Source organism: Eretmochelys imbricata, chromosome 1, assembly GCF_965152235.1.
Source record: "Eretmochelys imbricata isolate rEreImb1 chromosome 1, rEreImb1.hap1, whole genome shotgun sequence".
Taxonomy (NCBI): Eukaryota; Metazoa; Chordata; order Testudines; family Cheloniidae; genus Eretmochelys; species Eretmochelys imbricata.
Genome location: NC_135572.1, coordinates 192,452,490 through 192,461,894, shown reverse-complemented (window position 1 = coordinate 192,461,894; position 9,405 = coordinate 192,452,490).

The following is a 9,405-nucleotide window of genomic DNA, read 5'->3' as shown; positions in this document are numbered from 1 at the left end:
ACTGGAATAAATTGCCAAGGGAGGTTGTGGAATCTTCATCATTGGGGATTTTTAAGAGCAGGTTGGACAAACACCTGTCAGGGATGGTCTAGATAATACTTAGTCCTGCCTTGAGTGCAGGGGACTAGACTAGAAGACCTCTTGAGGTCCCTTCCCGTCCTATGATTCTATTAATTTAAATTTGCTCTCTCTCTCTCTTTTCATCAGGTCAGCCAGTTCTGTGGTATTCTGCATTCTGGCAGAGGCTTCTCTCAATAGCTGCTGCTCCTTACAACGTGGTATTAAAAAGAGCAGCAGGTGGTTGTCAGTGTCTTGCCAGTCAGGCTCCCAGTGTCACTGGGTTTGTGGGGTTGAGGGTGTGGAGTGTGGCTCTCCACTTTCTCTCTCTCTCTCTCTCATAAATGGGGGAGCTACAGTATTTTAACATGTGTGACTCAGCTTTTCTTTATGCTCAGATTTAAAATGATAGAGCTGTGCGGAGAGAGTGGAAACCATGCTGGAGGGTGAGAGACTGGGGGGTGAGGGGAGAGGTGGAAACCATTCTGCTCAGCCTTCATTCTACCATGTGCCAGTAGCTTTCCAAACTTAAACTTCCCATGTGTCAACTGATTCTTCCCCCATTTGCAGCCTCACGGCTCTCTGTCTCTTGTCATGGTCTCTAATGTTGATAAAAGATTAATGGTTAAAATGGGAAGCTGTGGGCATAGTCAACCTTGCAGAGAAGTGTGATGAGCTAGGGGTGAGAAGCGATGTGGGGGGGAGGGGACATAAAGAACCACTGTCATCACTTCATTTGTAAAAGCCTGACCCTTCTTGACCGTAGAGAAGAAGAAATTGATAGATGACACCAAGGATTTTACAGCCACATGCATTAGATAACAGACAATTGCATGCCCTTTATCAGGCCATGGGCTGAGGCTAGATATCATCACCATAACCACAGTTACATAAGGTAACTTCTCATTTTACTTTCCTTTTATGACTGAGGTTGTCTCTATAGTTAACCTAAGACGTCTGGCTTCCTCACAAAAACTCATGGCTCTGCTGTAGTCAGCCACTTCTTCCAGGCAACAACTACTGAGAGCAATGACCAGCACCTGAGCCAAGGCAGGCACTAAATACGTATTCGCCTATATTGAAAGTACATCTCAAATGGCTTTAGGGTCTAGAGCAGACTTATTTAAACATCTTTACAGAGGGTAAATCCCCAGTACAAATGACTTGGCTTATTAATGAACAGATTGAAAAAAAGCTGTAAATTGCAATAGTACAGTAAAAATGACCCTACTTTAACCATCCTTTTAAAATCATAGAAAATAGATAAGGCTTGTAGAATACTCCGAAGGTCAACAAATCCCATCTCTACTATCTTCACTACAGAGTTAGCCTGGGCAGCAGATCTCCACTAAAAAGCCCTTGCCATGCCAGATCTGTGTAACTGCATCCACAATGGCTCTGTACTAGCCTGTGCTGGCAAGGATTTCTGGTGGGATGCCCATGGTCTGCATTGGTGCATTAAGTTGGGTTCCTCTATGAATTCGCTAGCAGTGTACTTTCACTGTCTCTCGCCTAGCACAGAGCAGCTGTCTGAGAGTGACAGGAGAACCATGCTTTATGTGACTAATTTCCAAGCGGAGCTACTCCTTATTAACACAGACAGTTCTGAAGGCGAAAGCACGGCATTTGGCAGCAAGAACTTTAAATGAGAGCGTTGTTAAGGAATTCAATCTGCAAACCATAGCGTGATTTGTAGTGCACCTGACTGACTGCTGGGCCTCTCTGTTTTTTCATTGGTCCACTTAACATAAAATGACATTGTGGATCCATTTCCCCAAATTATGGGTCTTACTGATATCACATCACAGCTTTATCAGAAGGCTGGTGTCAATGTCTGGCCAACTGGCCTCTTGGGAGGAGGATTTCTTGGATGAAATGCTGTCGAAGTGCAGCAGAAACAGAGAGCCACTGTAGGTGATAAGGGAGGAGCTAGACAAGAAAGTACGATCCAGATGGAATTGTGAGATAGTCTTGTAGGACTAACAGCACCTGAGCTTGATTAGCCTGCATTCTCATGGCAAAGTAGGTGGGTCGCCAGCTTGGGTTGAAGCAAAGCCTGGGCTCAGCCATGACTGCTAGCACAGGCTCAAAGCACTCTCAAACCCAGGTTAGAGGTTTTTCTGTGTGAATGGAAGGGGCAGTTTGGGGCAACACCCCAGCTAACTCTGCAGTGAAGACTTGACTTATCAGACCAAGAGAGACAATGTTCCAGAGCAGCAGATGGGAGTTGCAAGAAAGGAAGGAAATGAGCCCACTTGAACTACGCAGACCACAAATACCAATCTACGGGAAATGATACAGTACTCAGTTAAAACAATATCTGTCAATAGAATTTAAACATCTAGAGGCACATCATCAGCTAATGTAAAATAGACTAGCCCCAGTCCCCATTGACTTCAGTGGAGCTGCACCCATTTACATCAGCTGAGGATCTGCCCTTAATGAATGGTTATGGAACATACAAAGACTTCGTAAAGTACGATGACAAAAATCCCAGGTCTGGATCTGAATAAACATGTCCGTAGGGCTGTCTTTGTGAACAAAATGCTGTACAAGCGATGAGAGTTCTAACAACAAGACGTAGCATTTTCAAGGTACTCTGTGTGCCTTAACTAATACTATCCCCACTGGTAAGCAAGTCCTGCGCGGCAAGTAATAGTATCCACATTTCCAGATGCGAAAACTGAGGCTAAGGCCCATATCCTCAAAAGTATTTAGGTTCCTAACTCCCATTAAGATCAATGGGAGTTAGGCACCTACCTACCTTTGAGGGATCTGGGCCACAGGGAGACTTGATGTTCAGCATGGTTTGGAATTTAGGAGCTACTGGCTGCTAGCGTTGTTCTCGGGCCACTGGACCACAGCCTCTCTCAGCACTGCATGGCTGGGATGCAGCAGTGAGTGTTTCTCTGCTGCAATTAGCTCCCGACCACAGCATTCTAATGTTCCTTTTACGTATACCAGTGACGCGTGTGCTCTGTAGTAATGTTTTCCTCAAGGTGAAGGAGGACTTCTGGCACCTTAGAGACTAACCAATTTATTTGAGCATAAGCTTTCGTGAGCTAAAGCTCACTTCATCGGATGCGTGCAGTGGAAAATGCATCTGACTGAAGTGAGCTGTAGTTCATGAAAGCTTATGCTCAAATAAATGTGTTAGTCTCTAAGGTGCTACAAGTCCTCCTGTTCTTTTTGCGGATACAGATGAACACGGCTGTGACTTTGAAACCTTTCCTCAAGGTGTCTCTGTCCCTTTTTTGTTTTTGCAGCTGTGATGTGGAAATTTATCTGTGATTCATTGTCAGGTATAAGGGTTTATATGTTTGGGAAAAATCAGCAGAAGAAAGCAAAAGCTGCTGCGAAGAAAACAGCACCAAGGTTTGAGCTCGGTTCAAAGACACTCATGTGCAACCACACAATGACTTCCAATATGTACCTGGGTTGCCCTGATACCCTTATACTTCACACAATCTGACTCGAAAAGAGCATTCCTGTTGGCTCAGCTGCGAACACTGCCATGCGAATGGAAAACTCGCCGAAGCACCAAACGCACGTAGAGAAATGTGAAAAGCAGCAAAGTTTATCATTGAGTTGGTGAAAAATGTCCAATAGCAGAGCTCAAGGACCTTAGTGAAGTTGAGTTTTGTTTCGTATATCTTGCACCATTAACTTAGGAAATACACTTCATCAGACTTAATTCTACCAACGCAATTGCTAAAAATCAAGGAAACCACCACGGAGGGCAATGTAAACATGCATACCAGCTTCAGCTAATGGGAAGCTGAATGCGGGGAGGGGTAGCTCTGTGGTTTGAGCATGGGCCTGCTAAACCCAGAGTTGTGAGTTCAATCCTTGAGGGGGCCATTTGGGATCAGGGCAAAAATTGGGGATTGGTCCTGCTCTGAGCAGGGGGTTGGACTAGATGACCTCCTGAGGTCCCTTCCAACCCCGGTATTCTATGACTTAAAGTCAAATGTCATAATACTCAGCCCTACAACAAACTATTTTAATGTTAATATATAACTACCCACAGTGCATGCATCGACTTCTTCCCAACCACACTCAAATGTGCAGCAGAACACCAGTTTCAGTTACAGAGATCCCCTGTATGCATCTTCAGTGTCGTGTTTGTTGATGGGAAAAGGATGAGGTCAGAGTTCAGGTTTTGCCTTTGCATGCAGTTGTGAGGAACTGGGAGTGTGCACTGTGGCTGGCTGTGTGATGAAACTGAAAGGGAGTTGGTTGTGCAGTTGATAAAGCTGAGGGTTTGGGTGTTCTGATGTCTGAATTCAAGTTGGTGGGGATGTTGACGTTGCCTTAATTAATGCTGTCCTTGATTATTATCTTTTTTTGTTGGTTTGTTTAGTTAGTGTGTTGGCAGGAAACACACTTGAGCAAGTTTAACACTAAATTAATGTAGTGTTTTTGTGGAGGAATTTTGCTGCTATTTAAAAATCCATTAATGGAAGTCTTCAACCTGCAAGTCCCAGCCCTAATTCTGAGACTCTCCCCACCTGTGTTTCTACTCATGCCAGGTTGTCCGCCTTGCTGCCCTCTACATTCTTGCATCCCCATTTCAAAGCATCTTCCCTGTGACCAGTGATGAGCTGTCAGAAGCTGAAGAACCGGTTCCTTCTGTCGCTGCGGCACTTCAGCGGCAGGTCCTTCAGTCGCTCCGGGTCTTCAGCGGCACTGAAGGACTCACCGCCGAAGTGCCACCAAAGGCCCGGAGTGCCGCTGGGTGAGTAAAAATTCTCAGGGGAGCTTCCCCAGCCGAGAGCTCAGGCGGGACAGAAAGGACGGTCCCGTGGGCCACATGTGGACAGTTTGCCCACCCCTTTAACAACCGGTTCTAAACCGGCTTCAAAATTTAACAACCGGGTCGCGCGAACCAGCTCCAGCTCACCACTGCCTGTGACCCCTTCTGGTCACTCCCCCTTCCCTCCCCTAAAGTCTTACTGTTACTGTAGTCTCTTGCACACCCTCCCCACATCCTAAGGAGCAGAGACTGGAGATTTGACTAATGGAATCAGTGTGGGCAGGGAAGGTGGGGAACAGAACTGGGGAGCTGGGCAGCACAATGGCACTAACTGTACACAGACCCACTATGCAGCATTATTCCACAGTTCCCTGGTTCTCTGTCCCTTCCCCTCCCTTATCTGTTCCATTCACAGTGGAAAAACTTTTGATGGGTGTGGGGATGCATGGAACTTTGGAGGTAATTGATAACTGGGGTCAGGGAAATGGGTCAGTGGTGTGGGGGATAGCAGTGTAGCAAGAGCCAGAAAGTCCAGTGAGGAGCCTGGCTGCCCAGCCCCCTGACATCCTTTGTTTCCCTCTCCTCATGGCCCTCCATCCTTCCTCAGACATGATTGTGGTATATTGAAAACTGTGTTAAAATTACAATTTAGCACTTTAAAGGTTAGAGGTTTCTGGGTCCTGCTTGCAGATGAGGAGCTCTGTAGTGAAGCATGTGATCAGCATCTGTCTGCAGAAAGCTAGCCTAGAGCAAGATGGTATGAGTTGTGCCTCACAGGGAGCAGCCTGCTTTGTCTCTCTCTGTTTTGCGGTTCTTGTGTTAGGATTCTGAATTCTAAGAAATAAAGTAGGTATGTTGCAACCGTCCAATAAGAAAAGGAGTACTTGTGGCACCTTAGAGACTAACCAATTTATTTGAGCATGAGCTTTCGTGAGCTACAGCTCACTTCATCGGATGCATACCGTGGAAACTGCAGCAGACTTTATATACACACAGAGAACATGAAACAATACCTCCTCCCACCCCACTGTCCTGCTGGTAATAGCTTATCTAAAGTGATCATCAAGTTGGGCCATTTCCAGCACAAATCCAGGTTTTCTCACCTCCACCCCCCCACACACAAACTCACTCTCCTGAGTTTGTGGGGGGGGGGGGGAGTGGAGGGTGAGAAAACCTGGATTTGTGCTGGAAATGGCCCAACTTGATGATCACTTTAGATAAACTATTACCAGCAGGACAGTGGGGTGGGAGGAGGTATTGTTTCATGTTCTCTGTGTGTATATAAAGTCTGCTGCAGTTTCCACGGTATACATCCGATGAAGTGAGCTGTAGCTCACGAAAGCTCATGCTCAAATAAATTGGTTAGTCTCTAAGGTGCCACAAGTACTCCTTTTCTTTTTGCGAATACAGACTAACACGGCTGTTACTCTGAAACCCGTCCAATAAGAGTATTTAATGTTAATTTAACTGCTGTGTGAATATGCTGTGAACATAATGACACACTTTGGCAGTGCCTCAGACCAAGGGCTGCTCTCTGACAAACCAAAAGGTTCAACAATCTGAGATGCTTCTTCCCTTGGGGAGCTGCAAACTCTGCTTCTCAGGCATCTTTGGCTATTGCTCTTGTCCCCACACCTCATGCCTGCTCTTTGTTGTAAGTAACAAGAGATAGGATATAGTAAGAGGGAGACAATTGCAGCTCAGCTTGATGGAGAGACACAGCTTGCTGCTCCCTCAGAGAACTTCTGCTTCATTGAGGAGCTTCCTGATCTGTCAAGGGAGAAAACAGAACTTGTGGTTCACTTGAGATAGTCCCAGGTCTGACAAACCTTTGGGCCTGCAAATCTGCAAATCAGTACTTACCTCGCTATTTACTATTATTTTTTCCTACTAAAGAACTAAATTTTTGATTGGGAGGGAATAGGGAAAATGAAACAGTAAAAGATGGCGTAGGTATTTTACTCCCTGTCCTAAAAGCCCATTTGCTGCATAGTACATAATCCTTTTAAAAGGTTGAATACCATGCCTGTTGTTCCCAGAATTACCTGGCATTGCTTATACTGTAACTACAAGCTCTTCTTGTGCAAATGAGGTCAATGAACTATCATGAAAGGTGATGGTTCAATCCTGCTCTAATTGACCCACACACTCAACTCCATAGACTTGCCTGTAACATCCTCAGAGTTTCATGGGTGTAACAGAGGGCAAAATACATCCCTGTGTGTGTGTTTCTGGCATATTGTCTGAATACACAGTCTATACAGTATGTGTGATACAAACCTTGCTGGTAACCAGGAAGATCAAGAAGAAGAATGCATGATATATGCAGTTTGCAGTGTTGTTGTAACCAGGATATTAGAGAGACAAGGTGGGTGAGGTAATATCTTTTATTGAACCAACTTCTGTTGGTGAGAGAGACACGCTTTCTAGCTACACAGAGCTTTTCTGGTTTGGACTTTGTGTAAGCTCAAAAACTTGTTTTGTCTCTCACCAACAAAAGTTGGCCCAATAATAGATATTACCTGTCCTACCTTGTGTCTCTAATATATGCAGTACAGCCTCACATTGTATTTCAGAAAGGCTGGTCAGGTATGGAATGGATCCTAGGCTTCTTTTCTTACTTTAATGTGCTACAGTGGCTGTGTAAGTTGAATGCGAAGTAAACATTGTCTGTAACGTTTTTCATATTTCTCTCTCACCATATTTTGACAAGTTCATGAATTACCCTTTGGCCCCTAGACCTGGCTCTTCTAAGTCAAGGGTTGAGGTACATGGGTCTGACAAATTGGAAGAAGCTTGCACGGGCATTGCTGGTGCTGTGCCTCTGACTTAAAGTATGTCTACACTGCAGTTAAACACCCGTGGCTGGCCTGTGTCAGCTGACTCAGGCTTGCAGGACTTGGCCTGCAGGGCTGTAAAATTGCAGTGTAGACATTCAGGCTCTGGGACCCTACCCTCACTTGTATGGTCCCAGAAATCCCAACTGTCAACACTGCAGTTTTATAGCCCCATAGTCCGAGCCCCGTGAGCCTGATTCAGCTGACGTGAGCCAGCCACAGGTGTTAAATTGCAGTGTAGATATACCCTTAAAAAACTAAAGTATATCAGTCTCTGGGGCTCTCAGCTGAGCCTTAAAAATGATTGATTGAATTATTGGCATGTGCTGCAGATATTAAAACAGAATATACTAACTCCTGAACCAGAGAATGGGATAGTCCTTCTAGTTTTGGATTAGGAGCCATGGCATGTTACAGGATTAACTGAAAATGGAAATCAGTTTCAATTTTTCCCAGGAGAAGAAAGGTCCATGGAGGCTGAGCAGACTGCATTTTATCTGCACAGATTATTTCCCTCTTAAATAGTAGGTTCTCTCAGCTCTTTACATTTCACTGCTTCAGGATGTCTGGTCTTCTGTTAAAAACCGAACCCATTTTAAGTGCATGCCAGCTCCTTTTACTATATTTTGCAGTTAGCACATTTGGTGGTAAGGCACTTCCTGTTTATCTGCAGAGATCTTACTTTCCAAAGCAAACGTGAGGCTGCAGGGAGCACACTAACCCAAAGTTCCCAGTCTTGCACCTGCATCTTATTTAATGGCAGTTTCTGCTTCCCATTTTCACGTTTCCTGAGATGAACATGGCAGAACTCACTCCAGAGACTCATGTAACTACGCCCCCTAGTTATTTATAGGGTGACCAGATTCGCAATTTTATAGTGATAGTCCCAATATTCGGGGCTTTGTGTTATATAGGCACCTATTACCCCCATCCCAATTTTTCACTCTTGGAATCTGGTCACCTAGTTACTTGTAGCTCATGAAAAGCATTTTACTTTCATTAACTGAACACCTGATGTCATTAGGGGCCCACTTCTGCCAGCCTAAGGAGTGTACCTTACTCCATGATAGTCCCATTGAATTCAGTGGCCCCTCTCCCAGGATAAGATAGATACTATTTCATCTGGCTCAGCGTAAAACAGAACATTTTATAGTAAAATTCTTCTGGCAAATAAATTAACTGTGTGTGGTTACCTCTATTTTAACAAAGGAGAGCAATGATTTATGGCTTGTGTTTGTCTAAAAACTAAGGACCTGATCTTGTAATCTTTATGCAGGCTAAACTGCCGCTGACTTCAATGAGAGCTTTGTTAGCGTTATAGATTTAGCTCAGGCAGGTTAAATTAACACAGAAGAATGTACCATAAGAATAATAAATATTCTTTATTAGCAATGGAAAAGAATGATCAAGAATCTGTTAATATCTGTGGTGCTAGTTGACATAGTACAGAGATAAGATACAAGCATTTCTCTTTTCCATTAACTTGAGCACAAATCATCTGGTATGTTACGTGCACCCTGCGAACGATAGAAGTAGTACATCCTTCCTTTTGAATTGTGGTCTGAATTTTAACCAAGCTAGAAGACTCTCATTGTTGCAGCACTAATCTGTTGATATGAATATTGCTATGAGTAATTTTCTTCCTAAGTACATTTTTTGCAGCACCAGATGCATGGTATCCGAGCAAGAGCTGATCAAATGGCGTAAACCAAAGTTGCAAACATTCTTTCAAATTTAAAATGGCATTCTGGTGTC